At 41.2% G+C, this 23,036-nt stretch overlaps 1 long non-coding RNA gene across 2 annotated transcripts in view; it reads right to left on the bottom strand.

Annotated features, from left to right (window-relative positions):
- The window catches only part of LOC111756471 (uncharacterized), a 232,874-nt gene that overhangs the window by 9,231 nt on the left and 200,607 nt on the right, over positions 1–23,036 (bottom strand). For both annotated transcript variants that reach the window (XR_002790952.2, XR_010051153.1), the window contains exons 3-5: positions 19,471–19,572; positions 8,965–9,024; positions 6,480–6,535 (exon numbers count right to left, since the gene is read on the bottom strand). This is a non-coding gene — a long non-coding RNA (uncharacterized LOC111756471). The remainder of the gene's footprint in view (positions 1–6,479; positions 6,536–8,964; positions 9,025–19,470; positions 19,573–23,036) is intronic.

Here is a 23,036-nt window from a genome sequence, read left to right as displayed (position 1 = left end):
ATTTTTTAAAATGTGCCAGAGATGTAGCTCAGTGTGAAAGCACTGGGTTAAATCATTAACACCATAAAATAAAATTACTATTAGGTAAGACTAATATTTTCTAATTAGTATTAGATAGTGTTGAATATTTTTAAAACACCAAGTTGCTTGGATCTGGGCCTGATTATAAAAACATGCATTTCTCAAGTTTTAAAAGTTGTAGAATCTCTTTAGAATGATATCCATAACTCACAGCTATCAGGTTGTTTTCTGTAATTATATCCCTGTTTAAATAGCCACTAGACTATCAATCTTACTTGTCTGTACTCATGACTAAACTACCATTGAATGACTTTTTAAATGATTTCTTTCTTTAAAAGTAGACATGTCACCTAATTTGTTTCCAACTAAAGGAAGTGCTGGGTTTTGCCACCGACCTACCCCTTTAGGACATATGTAAGATTTTTGATTCTGAATTTAAAAGCTGAAAACATAACTGCTACCCTCCATAGAAACTGAAGGGTATTGACTATTGCAAGGGTAGGCAGAGCTAGATGGCTTGTCTAATAGATTTGATAGGAACAGCCTAATCTTAACCAAGGACTCCCTTGGGTCACCAGCACTATTGATCTCTCTACTAACTCGTCTTTCTCCCTCTCTTCCTCATTTCCCTGCAAACTGGCCTCCTCTGCAATGAACAACAGAACTGCCAGGACAGCTAGCGGGGCAGTGAGGGACCGGGACCGCTGATCTGTAACAGTACAAAGCTAACCAGCCCTCAGGAGGACTGAGCCAGAGTACTGGTCTCATCGGCACCTTAATGTAACCAACTTTATACAACCACCCTCACAAAAGGAAAGGAACAGAAAAACATCATTTTCAGCTAATCTTAAAGCTATTTCAAAGAGCCAACTAGGGGGCTGGGGATTTAGCTCAGCGGCATAAGCACCTGCCTTGCAAGCAAGCAGGCGGTCGTGAGTTCGGTCCCTGGTACCGATAAAAAGGAAAAAGACAAAAAAAAAAAAAAAAAAAAAAAAGAGCCAACTAACAATGTGATACAGGAAAGTATGTTGGCTTAAGAGTTGACAGCAGAATCTTTTTTTCTTGAAGGAAAAGCATCTCTGTATTTAAGAATCCACCACTGGTCTATTACAACTGAGAAGGCTGATCCCTAAGCATAATAGGGGGCTTCATGCATAAGATTAATTGCTTTGCAGAAGTTATGCCCAAGAAATGAGGGGTAGCTCTGTGACCAAACACAGAGAAAAGTTGAAATAAAGGAAATCCAAAGTAGTTGGGTGCAGTGGTAATCCCAGCTACACAAGAAAGTCAAGTGGGATGATCACAAGTTCAGGTCAAGCCTGGACAACTTAGTGACTTAGCAAGATTGTTTCAAAATAAACATTTTTAAAAATCAAGAAGGGCTGAGGATGTAGCTCAGAGCTGGGTTCAATCCCCAGTTCTGGAAACGAAAAAGATCAAAGCTATATGAGAGAAGGTTCAAAGTGAAGCAAGGAAAGAATTAAGTGAAGAAATTTAAAGAAGAAGACTACTCGGGGCTACAGATATACTCAGTGGAGGAGAGGTTGCCTGGCATACATGAGGCCCTAGGTTCAATAGCCAGTACTGAAAAAAAAAAAAAAAAAAAAAGAACAAGGCGACTCAATATTCAGCTTTAAGTCATACGTTTTACAACACCTCTCCTTATTGATCTGATCTTACTACTCCGTAACCCTCAATTAGTTCTGAAGCTTCAGTCAATCTGACTCCTGGGCAACCTTTCATAAATAATATTTTAGACAAATCAAATGGATGTAGTCATATTTATGTATTTATTGTTCTAGTTTCTCCTTCCCTCCATTGAAACTTGTAGCAGCTGTCAGAGTGACTGGACTTGGATTCAGAAAGAATAAAACTTTACACAATCAGTGGCTCTTCCTAGCTTTGGGCAAGATTAGAAATGAGTAAGGGAGAGAAAATGTCACTGACTAGGTTGAGTCTACAGCCTAGTATAGATGCAAATCGGACATGGGCTAGTTCTTCACACTATTGATGCTCACCACTGATCTCTCCCTTCTTCTCCAGGGCCCTCTAAAGTGGAGGGGTGGGGAGATCTCCTTACTGTCTTCTAAGATGTCACCAATCAGCTTAGGGTTCTTGCTCAATATATATAAAAATCACAAATTGACAAAGTATGGCTTGTTTTATGTTAATAAGTCTGGGCTTTGAATGCCAGCAATACACAGATCTTTTAGTGTTAGTGGTCCTCCTTGGAGGACTTGCAGCTACCAGCAAGTTTCAAGACCTTTTCTATCCACAGAAATGATAGCTCCTGGTTGTTCTCCATCATTCTGTGCTGCTGGCTGCCTTCAGTGTTACCAAGTCTGGCTACTGATGGCATTAGATACCAGTGGCCTTCACTGTTACCAGTTTCTAGTGCACCATCTCAGCATGTCTGCTTGAGACAGAAATCACAAATATACCACCCAGAAAAGGCTTTATTACCACTTATGCTACAGTATATGGGGGAATAACGCACTGGCTGACACTACTAAGGGAATGGGGAAATGACTTATAAAGAACTAAAAAGGTGGGCTTACACGTGTGCAGTACCAGACCATCTGATCAGGGGTAGGGAGGGGACTCATTTCTGGAAGTTGCAGAGCTGTGTCATCCAGAGAAGCTTCATGGCAGACTCATGTGAGATAGGTCCAAGTCCAAAGCTTGCTGCAGTCAAGTCAAATATCTCACAGCGTGGCTGTGGGGTGCCTGTTAAAGCAAGTTTGGGTGCAAGACCAGGGGGTAGCTGAGCCAAAAATGAAAAGTATCTCCTGGAGACTGTCAAGAGCTTCTCTTCTGTCTCAAAAGGAGATGACAGAGGCCAACAATGTAAAGTAGGTGGGGTGCATAATTACAGAAGACGTGGGTCTAGCCCTGTAGCAATGTCTCAAGAGGACATACAATAGGGTGTACAGGAAAATAACAATTAACTTGGGGCTAAGCAGGTGAGAATATGCCAGATTTAAGGATGACAGGACCATCCAAATTAATCAGGATTTGAAATTTTAGGCATTGAACTCAAAAGAAAGATCTAGGCTGGTGACGTACTTTGAGACTCATTATCACATTGTTTAGTGTTTCTCAAATTGAGATTCAAGGTTCTTTTGCAAGGTTCTTTTGCAAGGTTCCCTCCTCCACAAGACCTCAGGGAATAGGTCCCCCCCCCCAGTCATCCTAATCTTGCTTCCCAGGTGAAGTTTAAGTGTAAGAGTTGATGCAGTGGGAAAGCGTGGGAGGGTTATGAGAAGGTGTACAGTGAGAAAATGGCCCAAGGAAAAGGCAAAGGTGAGAGCAATCAGAAAAGCAATGGAACCGTTCATGGATTTGGCAACCAAACTGGTCACTGAGGACCTCAGGAAGGACAGTTTTGATAAGTTGAGTATGGAAGTATGAAGCTTATGTGGTTACGCAGGTTTGCAGGTCTCAGAGTTCCTCAGGATGCAATTTCATTCTCCACTTTACACTTCCTAACTTCCAGTGGTAATAAGAGAAACATAGGCTTAGACTGCTGCATGGTGTCATGGGGCACAACTCCATTGCAGACAAGGAAGATAGGTTCCCTCCAGGGACCTACCTGTCTGTTCCTCTAGAAAACAGGAGGTTGGACCAAGTCAGTGGACTTAAAATGGATTTCTCTAGAGTGCAGGCATCTGCTGGAGTGTGTTTTCAAATAATGCAGCTTCATTTTTACTTGTTTCAGGTATTAGGGGGTTTATCTAAATTTTCACTTAAAAAAAACAGAGAGTATTTTTGTCGCTAACATTAAAGTAGTAGTGAAAAGTTACTGAGCCTGCTGTCTAGACTTAGCTTTTACTTCTAGAATTCTTAAGTCAAACCCACACTAAGGATTTGGGAAACATATTTTTTTTCTTGTAACTCTGGAACTTACTAGTGTTTTTACTATCTCAGATACAAATTCCAGAATTGTAGAACAGTAAGGGTGCTAGTCTGTTTTAGATGTCAAGAACACATCTACTAGCTAATGCTTTTTAAATTATGCAAATAATTGTAAAAATTTTAGAAAAACAGAAGACGAGGCAAATCATTTGTAATACTACCCCTTTAACAGTTTTAAATGTTTCTTTCCAGTACATATCCATGTACATACATCTATACTTACTTGTGTATATATGCATGAACACATACACACAAATTAAAGTGGCATAGAGTTTTGTGTATTTCCTATTTCACTGAGTGACATAATTGACTGCAAAGGTTCGTACTTGATAAGTGTCTGCTATTTGGGGTCACATATGTTCTTTTATACCCATTTTGGGGGAACTCAATGGCCTTTTTAAAACAAAGGGGTACCTTCCATAGCTGTTCAGATTTAGCATCTTCTGTATACTCCCTTCCCCCATTTTTAATTCATGTACCCTAATCATTAGCATAGGCTCAGTCTTTTTTCAAATTCCCAGAGAATTGTGAAGAGCTGTTCTCTTGATATTTGTCATTTATTCTCAGCTCTCTCTTCTATTATGTCAGCTAGATTGCCAATATACCATTTCTCAGACTCCTTTGCCGTATGTCCTAGATACAAAATTGTCAAAGAGACTGAGGATGAAGGTGTGCGATGCTGCCACTGGGACAGGACTCCTGATTTCAGTTGGAGTGGTAAGATCCAGAATGACAGAGGCCAAGTTGCTCATAAGAGATGAAGTATGTGTGGCTACTACCAGAGGTAGTAAAGCCATAGCACTGACCAGAATGACTGTCTTTTCAGTGGTCCATTGAGGTGGGTCATAGATCATCTACCTATAGCAATGAAATAGATGGGCAGTCTATTAAGGTTGGTTTGTTTACCTGATACAACTTTAGGGTCAGTTTCTAGTCACTAGAGGATACTTAGCATTCCTTACATGTGGACCCACTTAGCCATCCCTAAGGAGTTGTGCAGTCATTACAGGACCCCTCCAAATTGTAAAGCACAGCAATACCCTATCTTAGGAATAAGTGCAGAATTTATGCCAGCATTGAGGACCCAAAAATATGTTGGAATTGATTTCATTCATATCCCCTTTTACTCCCATAAGTTTGAGTTCTGCAGAAAAGATTCAGATTAGGGAGAATAAACAGACTTAAAGAAACCTAACAGGGTAGTGGCTTCATATGCAGATACTGTTACAGATGTGGTCCATTTTTATGGGTAAAATCACAATCCCTGGAGTCTGATAATGCAGATGACAAACTGGCAAACACTTTTTCTTATATAAATGAACAGACACCACTAAATAATTTACTTTCACCCAGCAGGAACACACTTCCACTGACATCTTGCTGGCTTTCTTAACCTAGTCTGTCAGAACTTGATCATTTCACCGTACTCTAGGATTTCACTGTTACGTTGATTAGACCACATCCATTGAACAAAACAGTAGGAAGCAGCCCAGATACTTTGGTAAAATACGTCTGTGCCAGATGGTAGATAACACTCATGAAAATTCAGAGACCTCATTGAATCTTAGTAAAGATTTGTAGGGTGCAGTCATCTGAGACATTCAAGATATCTTCTTCAAAATGAGAGACAATTTCATCACTTTGTGGTAATGGTAATTAAGGAAAAACCACAATGATTTAATCCATTGTCAAGTAACCCTTAAAGCTGCAGGTCATAAGTAGCCCAAAAGTAGAAGGTGGTACATGTAGATCAAGTTGAAGTTCAGTCAGCTTTTCCTTGTGATTTAAGATCCAAAGGTGATCGAGGATTCCATACAGTACTGCTCCCAAACAAGGAATGCATTTTACTGCACAAGAGAGGCAAACAGCTTAAACACATGCCCTTCATGAGTCTTACTATAAATTCCATCACCCAAGAAAGCTAACCTCAAAAATGGTAGAATGGCCTTTAAAGATGTTATGGCTTGTGTCTAGATGCCCCCCTCCCACTGCCCAAAACTCATGTGATCATAGGTGAGGCTTTGCAGTTGTGTGATGCTGGGCATCAGAATGTGTGATTACTAAATTAGTCCAGGGCTTCGTTTGGTATAGTTCTGGGTGAAGAGAATGGGAAGGCCTCCCCCGGCTGCATGCTACGCCTCCCCAAGGGAGTGTAGCCTGGATAGAATAACAGACAGGGCTGCTGCAGTCATTGGCTGCTGCTTCTTCACTCCTTTGGCTGCTTTGCTGCCTTCTGCCCACCATGAAGTTTTTCCTCTGTGATACCCCTCTGCCATGTCACCCAGCCAACTAGGAACTGAAACCTCTGTAAACTGTGAGCTATAATAAACCTTTCATCCTTTAACTTTGCATACTAGGTACTTTGTCTCAGCAATGAGAAAAATAACTAAGATAGCAGTCCCATGATGGTGGAAGCTGAGAGACAACAGCTTTTACAAGTTGCAGGGTGGTCTTTAAGACGTTACAAGGTTCCACAGACTTACCCAGTGCTCATGAGTATAGAATCAGGCGGTGGAAGCGTAAAAATAATCTGTCTCTCTTACCTTATCAGATGTCATTGATGTGCCCTTCAATCTTCTTGGCCTACTGTGTAGGCTGCCTGCAAGAAGTCAAAGTGCTGGGAGTTAATGACCCAGGAGGAGCCTCAACCAACAGGAGTTCTGGACAAATACCATGGACTTTTCATCGCTCGGTGTGATAATTCTGAGATGTGTTCTGAAGTCTCTCAGAGGGCTCCCAGTGAGACTTGGCTTTTGTATCAAATCTAACACCTTCCCCTTTTTGAAATTATATTTTATAAAACATTCTCACGCTTTGTCTTCATAGTGTTATTATCTCATTTCACTTTTAAAATCCTTGATAGACCTGGAGTGTGTGTGTGTGTGTGTCTAAGGTGCATAAGGTGTTTTGGAAATACAGTAAAAATCATAGATGACTATTCAGTTATCTCAGTATCATTTATTAAATATTCTATCATTTCTTTACTGATTTGATGTGTTGTTACCTTTATTATCATCTCAATTCTTATATGGATTCTGGTCTACTTCTGCACTTTCTAATTCTCTCTGTTGATCTCTCCATTTTTCTGACAGTATTACTTTATTTTAATTATTTTAGTTTTATAAGGTATGACAATACCTGGAAAGATAAGAGACCTTCTAATGCTCTGATTTTTATTCCTGTATATTCTTTTCATTTTAGGATCATCTGAGCTATCTCCATTTCTTGCCCTCAATACATCTAATATTCCTTTTGTGTTCAGATTAATGCAGTAAAATTCATTTCCTTTTCTCCTTCTCCCTTCTTTTTCTTCTGCCTTTGATTTGAACATAGCTTACATACTTATATTTATTCCTTTTGGTAAAAAGATCATGACCATAATATTTTTCTCTAAATAACCAAGGTTTAAGAAACTCTAAAAGATGTGTGGAGACAGAAGACCATATCTGACAGGGGAAGAAATAATGACTGGGTTAATTATCAGCTGATTGGGTCTTCTCTCTAATATGAACAGCTATTGAATGAGGACAATAATGAAAACTTCTAGAGTCATAACGAAGTTAAATGAGGTGTCATTCATTCAATTGGCACAGAATTTGTTGGGAGGTGGTATTCATGACTCCAATTCTTTCTTCAAGCACACATATTCTTTACTCTGTAATTTTATACTGTCTCCATGCACCCTGCCTGTGAGCTCAGCTATGGGTTTTGTCCAAGAGGCTGTCTGCACAAGTGATTTGAGCAGACTTGTAAAGCATCAGCACATCAGGACTTGTCCTGGCAGGGTCTTCTGACAGGCTACGGGAACATGCCTGGGCTAGCTCACTGCAGGATGAGAAGTGCAGAACCCAGTTCACCCTCAAGATCTCAACCAGTCTCCAGATGTGGAATGGGCTGAGCATGAATGATAAGAGCCACCCAGCTGAGCCCAATCTAAATCACTGCTCTGCAATTTGTTGAGCTAGATAAATGTGACTATCTTAAGCCACTAAGTGTTTAAGGGTTGTTTTTTTTTTTTCCTTGACTTTATCGACTTAAACAAAACAGTTGGCAAGTACGATCCCTTTGGGGAATTCATTATTTTTTTCTATCTTCTCTTTCCCCTACTCTGTGTGTGTGTGTATGGGGGGGGGGTTGTGTGTGTCTGAGTGTGTGGTCATTCATTACGATCACAAGTCAAACAGTTAAGAGGTTTTAGAGCAGGTATGTTGAAACTTTTAGACTGAATGTCCAAACTGCAACCCAAAACTCACTTATGCATCTCAAAGTGCCCACACTGCAGTTAAACCTGAATGCTAAGGTTTTAGTATAGTAAAAACAACTCATACACTTGGCTCATATGTCAACAGAGAGGCCTCTGTGTGCCTCAGATTCACCACCTGCTAGACTGACTCCTTGCTAATCTGGTCCCCAAATAGACCATTTTAGATTAGGCCCAGAATAAGAAAACTTCTACACCTGCACAGGTTTCATGTGTATGTGACCTAAAATTTAATACGTCTCTGTTTGCTCTTTCTGCTCCCACACTTTGGTTCCTCTTGGGACTTTATTCAGCTTTCTCATTCTTTTGGGACATGCTATCAGTTACTTGGTCTCCTGCTTGAATAGCCACCTACCCTAACTGCCCCTTGGCTGCTCACCAGGATCAAAGTCCCCTTTGAGTTTTCCCCCTAGATGACCTTTCATCTCTAGCTGATCCCAGTGAGCCACTTGCTAAGGGCCCCACTTTTAAATCTTCAACCTACCTTAAATCCCCAATTCATCTTTTCACCATGTTTCTTAATTGTCCTCATGGAAATCTCACTGTAATAGATAAGGGTTATGGGTTCCACTTTCAGGAGCATGGGGGCCTCTTTCTCTTCCCTGCTGAATGTTTCTTCTAACAAAAATTTAGGCAATTTAGGAGCATGTGCCTGAGGGCCTGATCAGAGCAGGAGGAACAGACATGAAGGGAAATGAGTACGTGGGAATAGAGCTGGAGTACATTAGCCAGTAGGTAACAGACCCAACCTTTGTATCGTGCAGTACCTGGAGTTTTCCAAGGCTGTTTCTTAAGATGGTGAGGAGTAGGCTTCTATTTCTACTGCCCTAAAAAATAATAATACTCACCATTACTAATCACTTTTAACATTGGGATACATGGGAGGGATATTGTTTCTCAAGTAGAAGGAGTCGGTAGGAGGTTCTACCCTGGTATTTAACCACTTACCAGTCCAATTATTTACATACAGGATGACTAAAAATTTCTTATTTTTTAATTAATTTTTATAAGATAACCGGAAATATAGAAATGATTTTTATCAAATTTATTCAGTACAAGAATCGACTTGTTGAAATGACACCTGCCTGAGTGACATAAACAAACGCATTGCCTGACTGGCACTCAAGGTAAACTGTTAGGTAGCTACGGAGTCACAGTGATTAAGGAGTCATCGTGGGTTGCAGGCTATTGAGAGTCTAGAGGAAAAAGGGGAGGTGGACACCACTGCCACTCACTTTGCCAGAGACCCCTGGAGTTTCTAGGGCTCACTGGGTCTCTGTCCTTCTGTGGAGACACCTAGTCTTCTCTCTCCATAGGTCCCATGAGGATGATAGAACACACCCTGCCAATCCCCATTGACCTTACTGTTCCTATTAGTGTGCACTAGGAAATGCTGAGAAATGAATACTGAACAGCAGTCTAAATTATAACTATTCTTCAGCTAGATCTTTCCTGTGAAAGGCAAGGAAAATGATCTGAAATCTCTTATGTTCAGGCTTTTATTGCTCTTTACCAAAAACCATCCCTTTGCAAAGGCCCATGAGATACACTCCTTAAAGAGACCTCCCAAAAGGAGATTGATATTGTAGATGATCCCTCATCATATGCCCACTTGTTTCTCTCTTGTATGCTTAAGGAAAGAAAACACAGTGGGAGGTCTCCCCTACCTCCTCCTTAAAATCCTTAAGCTAATAAATCAATTCTACCTTCTCCAAGTGACCACTCAGAAACTTCATCACCAGCCAGCTCCAGAGAGAGGCCCAGTACTACCTAGCACCCCACTCGTGCTCTTCACACAACTTTTAAGTCCCACAGGACACACTTGGAGTAGACAGTTTCTCACTCTTCCAACTCACACTTCTTCCTGCCCCTAAGACAGGTTCCAGGAATGGAGGCGGCTGCACGAGTACTTGAGGCTACTTTTCAGTGGAAAATATTCAACAGTGCAAGAAATGTTTAGTCTTGTTTTCAGAAGATCCTAGTAGGTTGCTGATGGGTTTCAAACTTAGACCCCTTCTTTAACCTCTCATGGTGAGATGTACAATCTGTTTTTGGCTATTTGCTGTGCCCCAGATGAAAAACAAAGAATCTTAGAAGAGTCTAGGAGGGAGGCAGATGAATAACATGCTGCAAGAAGAGGGAATCACCTTGGCAAAGTTACTGAGCCCCCAGCAGAACCAAATTAGGACTATAACACTGTGGATGAAATAGACATGAGGTCTAAAGTGACAACCACTCTTACTACAAGAATAAAAAGATGCATTAGGAAAGTTGTTTACTATAAAAAGATGAGAAAGGTTACATAAGGCAAAGAGGAAAATCTGGTTGTCTTTCACAGCCAATTAAAAGGTTTCATACATATGTAAATTTACCTCCACTGTCCAAAGAGGAAACGCACTAACAGGACAGCATTTCATGAGTAGATCAGTCCAACATTCAGTACAAATTACAAAAGCTTCGCATGGGTCTCCAGACCCCTGTGACCCAGTTTCTGGACACAGCCTTTTCTATGTCCAACAATCTGAATCTGGAAGAGAGTAAAAAGTAGGAGAACAAAGGCAAAATTATGGCTGTCTGTCGGTGTCGCTCCCGGCCGGCAGGAAGAACACACGACAAGATCTGGCAGTGGCTGGGCTTTCTTTATTTTTCTTCTCCGTACAGTCTGCCCCGGGATTCTTCCTGGCCGAAGCCTCTACCGGTCCGCTCCCCGCGGCTCCTTCCGTGCTTCTCCCCTACAGTCTGTCCCGAAGCCTCTACCGGTCCGCTCTCCGCGGCTCCTTCCGTGCTTCTTCTCTACAGTCTGTCCCGAAGCCTCTACCGGTCCGCTCTCCGCGGCTCCTTCCGTGCTTCTTCTCTCGTGGCGGGAGAGGCACTCACTTTTATAGGGTTACAGTGGCCAATCAGTTCAAAGCGCGCGATGCGGGCTGATTGGCTAACATCAGTTGTTGCTAGGCAGACTATCTTACAGAGCGGGTTGTTTACCAAGCAGGAAGCAGGAGATAAGCGCCATCTTAGCACACTCGATGGGAGGGGTCTTAGCACACTCGATGGGAGGGGTAATCTAGCTCAGGCTTTGCTCTTTCTTACAGGCCTCACGTCCGCCAAGTAAGGCGACCGGGCTCGGCCGCGGCTCCCAACAGCTGTCACAATTACACACCCAAGCACGTGGATGACTTTGGGCACAGCTGAGTCATCCAAAAAAAACCCAGGGCCAATCAAACAAAGAGCTCCTGTTTGAAATGCCAGGAAACTGGACACTGGGCACATGACTGTACCAGGCCACCATCCAGCCCTGCTCCATGGGTCAGGTAGCTGATGCAGCTGGCTCGTGGCACTGAGGAGCGACATAGTGATCCAAAATCTTCACATCCTTTCTCTGATGAAGAGAACAAAAGAAATCTGGGACAAATGGAATGGCTCTGTGCACGTAGCCCTCCATCTCCTGTGACCGGATCCTGGTGACCCTTGACATCCCCGGTAAGGATATTCAGTTCCTTTTAGAGGAGGGGTCGCTTAACACCTTCAACTTCCTTCTCTGGAAAACTGTCCTCTAGATCTATAGTCATAATTAAGCTTGAGGGGAGGCCTAGTCAGAGATTTTCTACTCCTGCTTTGATGTGTCAATTTGAATGTCAAGTGAAACCCTTAAATTTATGATTGACCCATGGTGTCCTATTCCCTTACTAGGAAGAGATTTAAATTGGGGGCAGTTTTCTAATGCCAGCAAAGCCTTTAGGAATAACATAGCAGTTCCATTTTGCATGGCCACCCTAGTCCTCTGGAAAAGTTAAAAGAGCCAACCAGACCTTAAAATGAACTTAGCTCCCTCACATTACTTGGATCCTTCTTATCTTGGGACTACTCACTGTCATCCTGTTCCTTCTCATATTTGGCCTTTACCCCTTCAACCTAACAGTGAAATTTATCCATTCAAGGCTTCTGCTGGTGGTCCAGACAACAGCCCATTTCTCTTCTAACAAATTCACTGAGCTATTGCCCATTAAACATGCAGCTTAACAATTCCTGACAGACAAACATGAGCTCTCTTCTTATTATCATCTGATAGATTCTTTCCAGTCCAGCTGGTAAACCTCAAAATCCCGAGCTAGTCAGTCAGAGAGCATATAATCCCCAGCAAGTAGGGCCTACAGCCCCTTTCACAGCAAGTAGCTATGAGAAACAAAGATACCTCCATTCCCTCCAAATTCCATAAAGAATTTTGGGGGTTATGTCTCTGGGGGAAACAATGTAGGATATTAGGGCCAAAACTAAACAACTGGGCAGAATCTAGCCACGTCATGGAGAACCAAACAACACAAAGAGGATACAAGATCTGGGATGCTTCTGCAGCTTCCAAGCACCCTTTCTACACTGAACCAGTCAGAAAAGTGCTGTTTCCGATTCTTCATTTACATCTGACCGGAAACTAAAGGAGTCTCTCAAGAGGGCGGTCAAATTCTGGTGCCAGGCCAAGAGAGTTTTTGATAGGACAACTGTCCCCATCCCTTATTTGCATGAGAGGGAAGCCAATCCAGGATCTTAGATTCACAAGGCTCCTCTCTCTCCCCTCAGGCTGTTGTGAGTCTGTTCATTGATCTGCTGTCACTCTGCAGAGCATACTCTCTACCTTCAGTAAATGTACATCCCCACTACCTCTTCTGTGTGTCTTGTCTGATTTTTTTGTTCAGAACACCAAGAACTTGCAAAGAGTTTCCTTGAGCCCCTCAGTCTAATTGAACAAAACTAGACATATAGAAGTTGCATGAAAGTTATTCATACACCAGTCCTTTGATGTCCCAAATTTATTTCAACTGAAATCACAGGAACAGTTGTTACTCATCCACTCAGTCTTTTCTGTAGTAGGGCGTGCTCTTTAAATTGTCTCCCATAAGTGCACTGTTAAATTAATAGCTTCTTTGGCAGTTTAACATATTTCAAATGACTTCTCTACTATTACCTGTCTCTATTTTTAAAAATTTCTTGTCTCCTTAATAACAACAACAAAAAAATCACACTTAGTCTACCTGTTATTAGCATTTTATTTGAGTCTCTGAGGAGATCTAAGAGAAATAGAAGGCTAAGTCCTGTCTTCAGTAATACCAATCCGAAAGATAACAGCTAATTTCAGTGATGTGTAGCATGTATAGAAGTATTAAGAGGTAACCAGAGAATTCAGTGAGTTGGTGCTGAATAAGTTTAGTCAGTGATAGTTTGAACATGGAATTAAGACTTCCTTATGGAAAATACAGAGTGATAAAAACAAATGAACAGTCTGTGTGTTTCACTTCTAATGTGGCCCCGCAGATTATGTTTTGGTCATGAAATAAAAATGACACCAAGAGTGAGACACCCTTTCTCATGTTACAGAGAAGAGTTTGTTAGTATTTATGACACTGTGTCCTGAAGGGGTGAAACGGGTAGAAACAACACAGCATTGTCCACTTTAATTCTTCATTTAGGACAACAAAAGCTCTCAACTTTGTTTTCTTCACTTAAGTCAAAGCAAGGGCCTCCCAAATGTTACACTGCACCCAGTTGACTGGGATAACTGGCACTAACTCTGAACACAAGTACTACTCAGAGTAGAGATCAGGCCCTGGCCCACTCTTCCTCCTCAGCTGTTGATTCAGATCTAGTGTGATTTTCCAGTCTAATCATTCACTGCACCGCCTGGATCACAGCTCCCTAATGAATGTATTCTCGGAGCCTTCTGCCAACTATTATTTTTTAACAGGGCAGGTCTACAAGCAAAAGCAAAACCAACACAGCAAGAGTCATGCCTACTGGGCCAGTGGTCTTTAAACAAGAAGATCAAGAATTCCTCTTTCCCCCATAGCCCGTACTGCCTTTATTTCTCAAATACATGCATTTCATTCATCTCCACTTTAACCTGGACAGGTCAACTTAGCTCTGGAAAAAATAAAGATCAATGCTTTGGATTGATGAAGGACAAAACAGGCAGCTTCCCTTTTGGGGGTCACTTAAGAGGTGACCAAAAAAATCTGCATCCCTTAATCAGAGCCTGGATTTTACAGATTCAAAAAGCACTGGTTCTTAAAATAATCTCTTCCGGACATTTAAAAATGAACTTTCCTATAGAAATCAGACAAAATTTAGGTGGGTATGCTGATAAATAAAATAGAAGCAGGACTGCCCCGGCTGAACAGTAGGGTGGGCAGAGAGGTTGCTGCCCAGGAGACTTTGCACCTGCAGGAAGCTGTTAGAAAGTCACTGACCTTGCCAACTTCCATTTTTTAAAGATGAAGCGAAATAATGGTCTGCAAACAGACTGTGGGATCTGATAAAACAAGGCCGAGAACTCATCTACCTTGACATTCGGTGTGATGCACTTCCCAAACTTTTAAGCAATCAGTGGAGAATATGCAGCAACGTGCATCACCATCGGGGGCATTAGAAAAGACCCAGAGATATGCAGATTCTTCTAGAACACAGCAGTACTACAATGGAACCTGGGGGCAGCCTGGCACTCTTACTTAATAAGAAAACCCTAGCAGTTTCTTCTTTCTTTAGTAAGTTAATAATAAAAATAATTTTTTAAATGCAGTTTAGGAGTTAAAAATACACAAAGTGAAAATATTCCCTCACCCCAACCCCAAACTCCTCTCTGGAAGTCACTGCTAACAATTGAGGTGTTTTTCAATGAACAGACATCCACTCATATCCACCTTTGCTATTTGTTTTTATTTATTGTAAAAATGTAATGTTATGGTTTATGCCTAGATCGCCCTCAGAGGTAGGGCTTTTGGAAGGCGATGGGATTGTGGAGAGTTACAGATGATTTGCTGTTAGGAAGTGGGTGGGTCAGTGGGGGTGTGGCCTGGAAGGATTTCTCTCGCTCTCCAGTTTCCCCCTTCATTTTCATTCTCATTTTCATTCTCATTCTCTCTCTATCTCTCTCTCTCTCTTCCCTGCCTCCCACCCTACCCCGCCACCTGCTCTGGAAGTCAGTAGATTCGGACTGAAATCTCTGAGCCAAAATAAACCTCTCCTCCTGTAATTAGCAGGAATTGCATCTCAGCCACAAAGAAGGTGACTGAAATATACAAATACCATGTATCTTATCTTGGAACTTTTAAAAAATACTGAGGGTGACATCTTTCCATGATAATATACCGTCACTCACTCACAGCCAACCTAATTGAAACAAAACATGTAAGAAGTTTTTGAGATATAAGATACAGATGAGAAAATCTGAAATGGATTTTTAACTTGATTTATCCTACTGGGAACATCAGAACTTAGGGAACTGATACTGGACTTGTGTATCAAGCTACACAGACACTTGTTACCAGAGAGCCTATCACGCTGTTGTGTCTAAGAATAAGTGAATAACTAGGCTGTCTCTCTTACAATGTACAAAACATTACTTCAAAATGCTATGTAGGGGGCTGGTGGGGTGTAGCCCAGTGGTAAAGCACCAGAGTGTGTGAAGCCCTGAGTTCCATCCTGGCACTGTGAAAACAAAATGCAGACAAAGATGGTGATGGGATGGCTGACAAAAAGGAATTTTAAAGCTTAAGTAAGAAGCTTGGAGGTTTCCAGACAATTGAAATTGCCTGCACTTGATTCTGGGTTATGAGGTTCCACTCTCTGTTCAGAACAAACCTGTAGAAGATCATACGTATACAATATAGCCTGAAAGATGTGAACAAATAAAACAGAACATCACAACCAGGAATAGGAGTGCCCGGCTGTAATCCCAGCTCCTTGGGTGGTTGAGGCAGGAGAATTGCGATTTTGAGGTCATCCTGGATAACTTGGTCAGACTCTGTTTAGAATAAAATAAAAAGGGTTGGGGTGTGATTCAGTGGCAAAGAGTTTACCAGCATACAGCCCCAGTATCACAAAGCAAGTCAAGAATGAACAGTGAAGGAACCTGAAATTAACACAGTGCTTTGGGGTTTAGTTTTCGTTTGTTTTTGGAAAAAGAGGAGGAAAAAAAACTTCATCCTAAAGAATTGTGAAGATATGTGGAGAATATACAAATGGGGGCTCATGAAATGAAATTCCATCAGTTTTCTAAAGGAAGGTCCGAGTCTTGTGGTCTTTTCCATCATCCGTGTTTTTCTCTGGGTGGTCTTTACATTCTCCTCCACATAAATTGGCAGTTTGTCTTTCGCTCGGGAGCCTCTCACTCTGGAGTGAGAAGCCTGATTACTCACCCTTTGATTATGTATGTTGCAAGTATTTTCTCCGAGTCTGTAGTTTGTCATGTAACGCTGTTTTATGGTATCTTCTGTCATACACAGATGTTGAATTATGAAGTCAAATGTGCCAATTTTCCCCTTTATAGGGCAGCTCACATTTCTAATAGTCTTTCAATATCAATCTGTAATCCCCAGTCACAGCTAGACTAACTGCAGCAGCAATATATGCTTTTTATTGAAAATAAATCATCCTAAATTTGAAATGCAAATTTACACTCACTGCTGATGCCTTTGACTAACAACATCAATCTTTATGGAGGAAAATAAAATTCTTCTCCTTAGCCACATACAGCTCAGAGAAGGCTTCTGAAGGATTCGATAAATGGTGGCTATTTCAGACTGGAAACTGTGACATGATTGAAAACCCCTCATTAAAAAGCCCAAGCAGAAATAAATTTAGCTTCTTATCAATATGTCTACATTTCTCAAAGTGTCTTGTCTTTGTTAGCTGTTGCTCGAGTCTTGCTCCTAAAAATCAAGATACTGTATTATAGGTTGCTGTTAACATATAAATACTTGTTAAACCTTTATTAACAATTAACTTCTTTGGATGAGCCCATCCATTATTTTGAGGACATGGGACTCAGGAAGATTAAGTTTTCTTGTGCGAGATAAAGCTGGGAGAAGTTAGACTCTGTAGCTCTGAAAACATAGAGATCTTCCTACGAAGTCATATTAGGCAGCCCAGGACAGCCAGAGGTCGCTATAAAGAAACAGGGTATAGAAAAGTGACAAGCAGGGTGTAGAAAAGTTAGGGAAGGAGAGGATGAGGCAGGAAAACAGAGATGTCAGGATTGAGAAAAACGGAAAACTTCATTTTCACATCTCATGGATGTTATATAGTTCGTTGTAGTCAGGGATCCCAAGGAAAACAGTTACATACAGGACACATAATTTATAGTATAATTTTATAATGGTTACCCAAAAAGTCAAACACAAAAGAAAGAGAGCAGGAAATCTGTCCACACACTAAGACCCAAAGCATCTAGTTGAGGGCCTGGATCCATGGCAATGCATGAGTTCAGCTAAAGACCTAGAGCCCATGACAATGCTTACCATGAGTTCAACTGGTGGCCTAGAGCCCATGACAATGTCTCATGCAAGTCTACTTCACCAGTCTGCACTGGGAAGGCCCAATGGTCAACGATGGTCAATGATGGAAGCTAAAAAATCTGTGCCAGTGGGGTAAAGGATCTGTGCCAGTAGGTTGTAGATTCTGCACTGAAGCCAGGAAGAGACACTCAAAATAAGAACCACAGCTCCCCTGAAAAGTACCAAGCCATCCTCCGCAGCAACAGAGTCCTGAGCTCTTCCTGCAATGAGAATAGCCAAGTTCATATCAGGAAGCCAGCATGACAAGCTTCTCCTGGTGATTGAACAGCACACATCTTCCCCTCCGGAGCCAGGAAGCAAGGCTCAAAGTAAGGACCACAGCTCCTGCAAAGTGAACCACAGCCATTCTCAGCAACAACAATGTCCTGAGCTCCTCTGATGGTGAGAACAGCTAAGTTCATGTCAGGAAAGAAGCTCCACAATCTTCTCCAGGAGAACCAATGGCAACAGACCCAACAACAACCAGGAAAACCAATAACAGTACCTGTTCTTCTCCAGTTCTCCTTTTCATGTTGGCAACAATCCTTGGTGGGCCATTCACACTCGGCACCATGCTGATTCAGTTCAGCTGGTATTACAAGTTGACCACCAGTTATCAACCCACCACACAGTCATTGTCTAATTTCTCTGCTACATCATGAGGGTCAGTATTCTATCTGTATTTACCTCCTGGTTGACTGATACACAACAGGCAATCAGAGATTGCTGTGTATTTCCACATCAATTGTGTTTATATCGCCTCTGCATTGAAATGTGAAGAAGCAGTGATATTCCCTGAGGCCATCAAGATGAGAGATAAATTTAAGGCAGCACTTCATAATTGTTTGGTCTAAAAATGAAATTAGGAATTTGTTGTTTAACTTTGGTATCAGTGTCTTGTTTAAAGCATGATTCCAAAACGTGAGAGGCCAGTTGAGATTCTGTCTCAATTGAGCTAAACAGTAATGACAGGTATCAGTGGGGAACGCTTTCTCTCTCCATCTCATTGCCTCAGACAGAAATTAAAGCTGCAACAAGACTAAAAATATTGTCTAAAGTCAGCAGGGATCACAAATGAGCAAGCAAAGAGCAGTAGTCATCACCACGTGGCAGCTCTAGAAAAGTTACATTATTTAGAGCCTTGGCTTTGGAACCAGTCCTTTAGGTTAAAATCCTAATGTTCAGACTTGTCAGTTATGATGATGCATAAGCAGTTTCATGTTCAGGGTTCTCAGGTTCTCTGCTGGGAGCAGAGTGATAGCAATTATATCTGCCCACAGTGATGCCCAGTGGACCAAAGGAGGTCAGCAGCTTACACACAGCACAGTGTGGTACTAATACAGTCATTAGTACTGGCTTACTTTAGGAAGCCCACGCTGTGCAGAATTTGAGTGTGTGTTTGTGTGCCTATCTCTGGAATTCTGAAATGCCCATCTCATTACAGGACACATACTTTAGAACCACAGGTATCTTGACTGTCATAGTCCACATACTCCCCAGAAGAGTTCCTGGGGAGGAAGCATTCTTGCCCGAAGTCCTGATACACATACATCTTAAACCATAGGTTGAGAAAGATACAGGAGGAAAAAAGGAATCAATGTTTCATACCCTCCTGGTAGATGTACCTCACTGTTCTCCACACCTTGTAGTACAGCTGCAGACACCAGAGCTCTGAGGGCTTTCAATTTGCATCTCCTCTGTGAAGAAAGATGCTGTGGTACGGTGGAGCCCGAATGGTTACAGCTAAATATAAATATGTTTCCTGATTTGCATTCATTTACTTCTGTCCTGTTGGCTTAAATAACTTGGGGAAGACAGGGGCAGCAATCACAACCGAGAAACAGTATCTTTCAACTAAAGACATTTACAACTTCCAGAAAATTCCACATCATTAAAGCATTGAAAATACAGAGAAATTTGAGAGATAATTTTGCATATCACAAAAATACTCACCACAGGTCAGGCATAGGGGTGCACACCTACAATCCCGCTACTCTGGAGGCTGATGCAGGAGGATTGCAAGTTTGAGGCCAGCCTGGGCAACTTACAAAGACCCTGTTTCAAAACAGAAATAAAAATGGCTGGGGGTGTAGCTCCATTGTAGAGTACCCAAGAGTTTGATCCCCAGTACTGCAACAAAAGCAAAAATTTTCTCATAGGATTCCTTTAAAAAACAAGTTTTCCATTACTTTAAAATACTATTTACTTATACTTTTGGTAGGGAGGGGTATCGGAGATTGAACTCACAACCTTGTGCTTACCAGGCAAGCACTTGAGCTAAATCCCAGGCTCTTTTACTCAAATTTATTGTGTACAGCTTTTCTTATTATTTCTGTATTTCTTCACTTTGAATTATCATCAAATAACTCAAAGATCAGATGTTTTGACCTAGAATACAATATAGTAAATTTCATTTGTGCTTTACACTTACAAAATTTTCTATCCACCCTCTCAGACCTGTGGACCAATTTCCAGGTAAGTCATGTGAAATAAAGGTGTATTTTCTCTTTGACCCAGCTCATTTTTGCCTTCCATGTGACTGATGGATTCGTTGCCAAGTATCCCTAACCCCTTGCAGATATGTCAAGAGAGATGGCTGTGATCACCTAATTAGAGCAGGACGGAGGAGGGAAGGCCCATGCTGGGTCTCCAGAATGCCTGTGATCAGCTATTACTAAGTCTCCAGGCTTTCTCTACTGATGCAAATGTCAACCACAGGAAGAAATGTCCGCCACAGCTTCCTGAAACACAAGGACAGAGGAATTTGGCGAAATATTATTTTTAAAAATCGAATTCAAGATCACTGACTATGAGCATTAGTAGGAATTTTACAAGGACTATAAACTTTTAAAACATCTCTGTTGTCAACAAAGATCACACTAATCAAATAATCACATGGGCCATGTTCTATCAAAAATGTGAACAGTGCAAACAGAATCCAGATTCCAAGGTATGGCTACCCTGTATCTTGCCCCATACCACTGTTATCAGCCTTCATCAGTAGCCATGGTCAAACTCTTTTCCTTTCTTTTTTATCTTAACTTCATGTGCACCTTTAGCATATGAAGTTAGGCAAAATACAGCCTGGCATATGTCTGACTTCCCTTGTGACAGAGGACGCTGCATAAAACTGCAGCATTCTTTGTTTCTGAGTGGGAAAGCATCCTTGATATACCCCATATCAACAAGGATGCAGGGCTACTTAGCAAGTAATTTGATGAGGTGCATTTGTCTCCAAGAAGTGTCCCTTTGAAACTAAGCAATGAGATATCCAAGCACTGAAATACTCAGGTATTCATTACATTTAATTCTAATTATATATGTTAAATATTTTTCTGAGGCCATCTTTGTAAGAGCAGGTTTTTATCATTTGCAGCAAGGCACCTCAAAACAGATCATCATTTCTGCATCGTGAAAGAAGGCACATATGTATCTTCTGGTCATTTCACTTCAGTGTGCATTTGGCCATTCCTTCCCAGGAAGCTGGAAAAAGACAAGTCTTACAAGTAAAACTCTATTCAGCAATGCTGGTACTATTTTTCAGTAACTATTAGTGATGATTCAAGAACCACTTATCCAATGTACTGGACTTTCCAGTAGGAAAACAGCCCAATCATTAGTTTCTATCCCTCAAATTCACTCTGAACTTATATGCACATGTCCGGGTGAGCAAAATAGAAACTCTGGCCATGACCCTGTCCCTTCTTGGTGCTGTTCATCATCTCGAGGATGACACCTGATACCGCCACAACTAAACATGTCAGGCAACTTTCTCATCACAACCTCAGTATGTCTGGAAGCTAATTCTCAAGTTTCTGTCTCTCTGAACCACATCTATTACCAGAGAGAGCTTGGGGCACATGCTAGAAACATTCCAGCAGTTTCCTAGTCCATGCATAATGGAACTCCAAGTTTCTATCTCAGCTTACAAAAAATCTCTCGAAGTCTTGCCTTCAGAATCTGGACCTTAACTCCAACATATGTCTCCAGCCTTACCCTGGTGCACTGCCCCATACCACCCATCCCTTGGCATATACACTCCAGACGAAGAGCCTAGAATTCTCTCCTTGAACAGACTGATCCCCTTGTTTGCTTGCTTTTTGCTCTCTCTTTCTCTCTCTCTTTCTCTTTCTTTCCCACAGTGCCTAATTTCTGCTCATTAGTTAGACCTTGGTTTAGCTACCATTCTGTTTTCCAGGACATACTCTTTGATTCCCTAAACCTGGACCAGTAACTTTCCTGGTCAGAACCTCCACTTTCCTCCTCTGTAACATCTGGACTTGATACACCTTTCTGCACTGGCAAGAGCTCCTGTCTCTGCTGAGGTCAGGGACCGTGTCTGTCTTCTCCTCTTCATTGTACCACTGGCCTCACCGAAAGATAAGGGACAACAAATAGTTGTGGAATAGATGAATTAATGCACGCAGCACCCCTCAGCATTCTGCAGGCATCACTGACTGGATTTAGGAGGAAGATGCTTGAGTGTCAGATACATATTCAATTCAAAACTCCAGTCTTCAGTGCAATAGAAACAGATTAGAGGAATGGCAATATGGTGCTCACTGGTTAAACTGGTGATATTTAATACAGATAGATTCACCGAAGTACTTCGGATACCCTCTTCTCTCACATAATCAAAGGCTGGTGGTTAGCATGCAAGATGGAGGAGGTAGTACAGTCCCCTGTTTCAAATTTAGAGTGAAAGAACATTAGGCAAATTTTCATTGTTATTTTTGTTGTAGCCACATCCAGAAATCTTGAGGGGACAAAAGAGTCACACATAATAACATGAAAAGGCAATGTGCTTGATTTTTTAAAGAAATGACAGAAAAATAATAGAGATGAAAAACAACCCTGCTATACCAAATCCTCGGAGAATGGCCTTTATCATTCATTACTATTGCTGTGAGGTTTGCATACATACATATTTTTAAACCTAATTAAAATATTTAACCTTCCAAGGAGAAAGATACTTGCATTTTTTTCCCCTTTACTTTACCAAAGAGTTTGTGTCAACTGGACTAAAAACAAAAACATCAAACAATGAGTTATGCTTGTCTAGAACACTGTCATCATTTATCACTTACAAGAACATCAACATTAACCACTGCGGGATTTATAAAGTGCATGCCCTGGAATAAGTCATTCTATCCAGGCAGAGAAAGTACATTTTGATACAGAAAAATACAAGTGTATCATTTTTTATTTATAAAGAAATGCAGAGATTTCCAATAAAACTAAAAACTGACAGGAGGTGTTTGAAATGATTTATACAGGCTTTTATTATAGCATGCACATTTTTAGATGAAATAATTGCTTATACTGCCTCTTCTTGAACATAAATAAAAACATTAGACCATATACTTAATGAACACTAAATAAAACCTGTTCATACTCAACCACTGGAAATGGGAATCAATCTCCAAAATGCTCCAGCAATGTGAATTCTCCTAATGAAATTTTTTGCTTTGTTTAGTTTCATGAGCTAATAGTTTTAAAGGACACCTAATTGAGATCAG

This window comes from Cavia porcellus, unplaced genomic scaffold, assembly GCF_034190915.1.
Source record: "Cavia porcellus strain 051 isolate PalLab524CR breed Dunkin Hartley unplaced genomic scaffold, mCavPor4.1 scaffold_13, whole genome shotgun sequence".
NCBI classification, from domain to species: Eukaryota; Metazoa; Chordata; class Mammalia; order Rodentia; family Caviidae; genus Cavia; species Cavia porcellus.
This window is presented reverse-complemented; position numbering and strand designations above follow the sequence as displayed.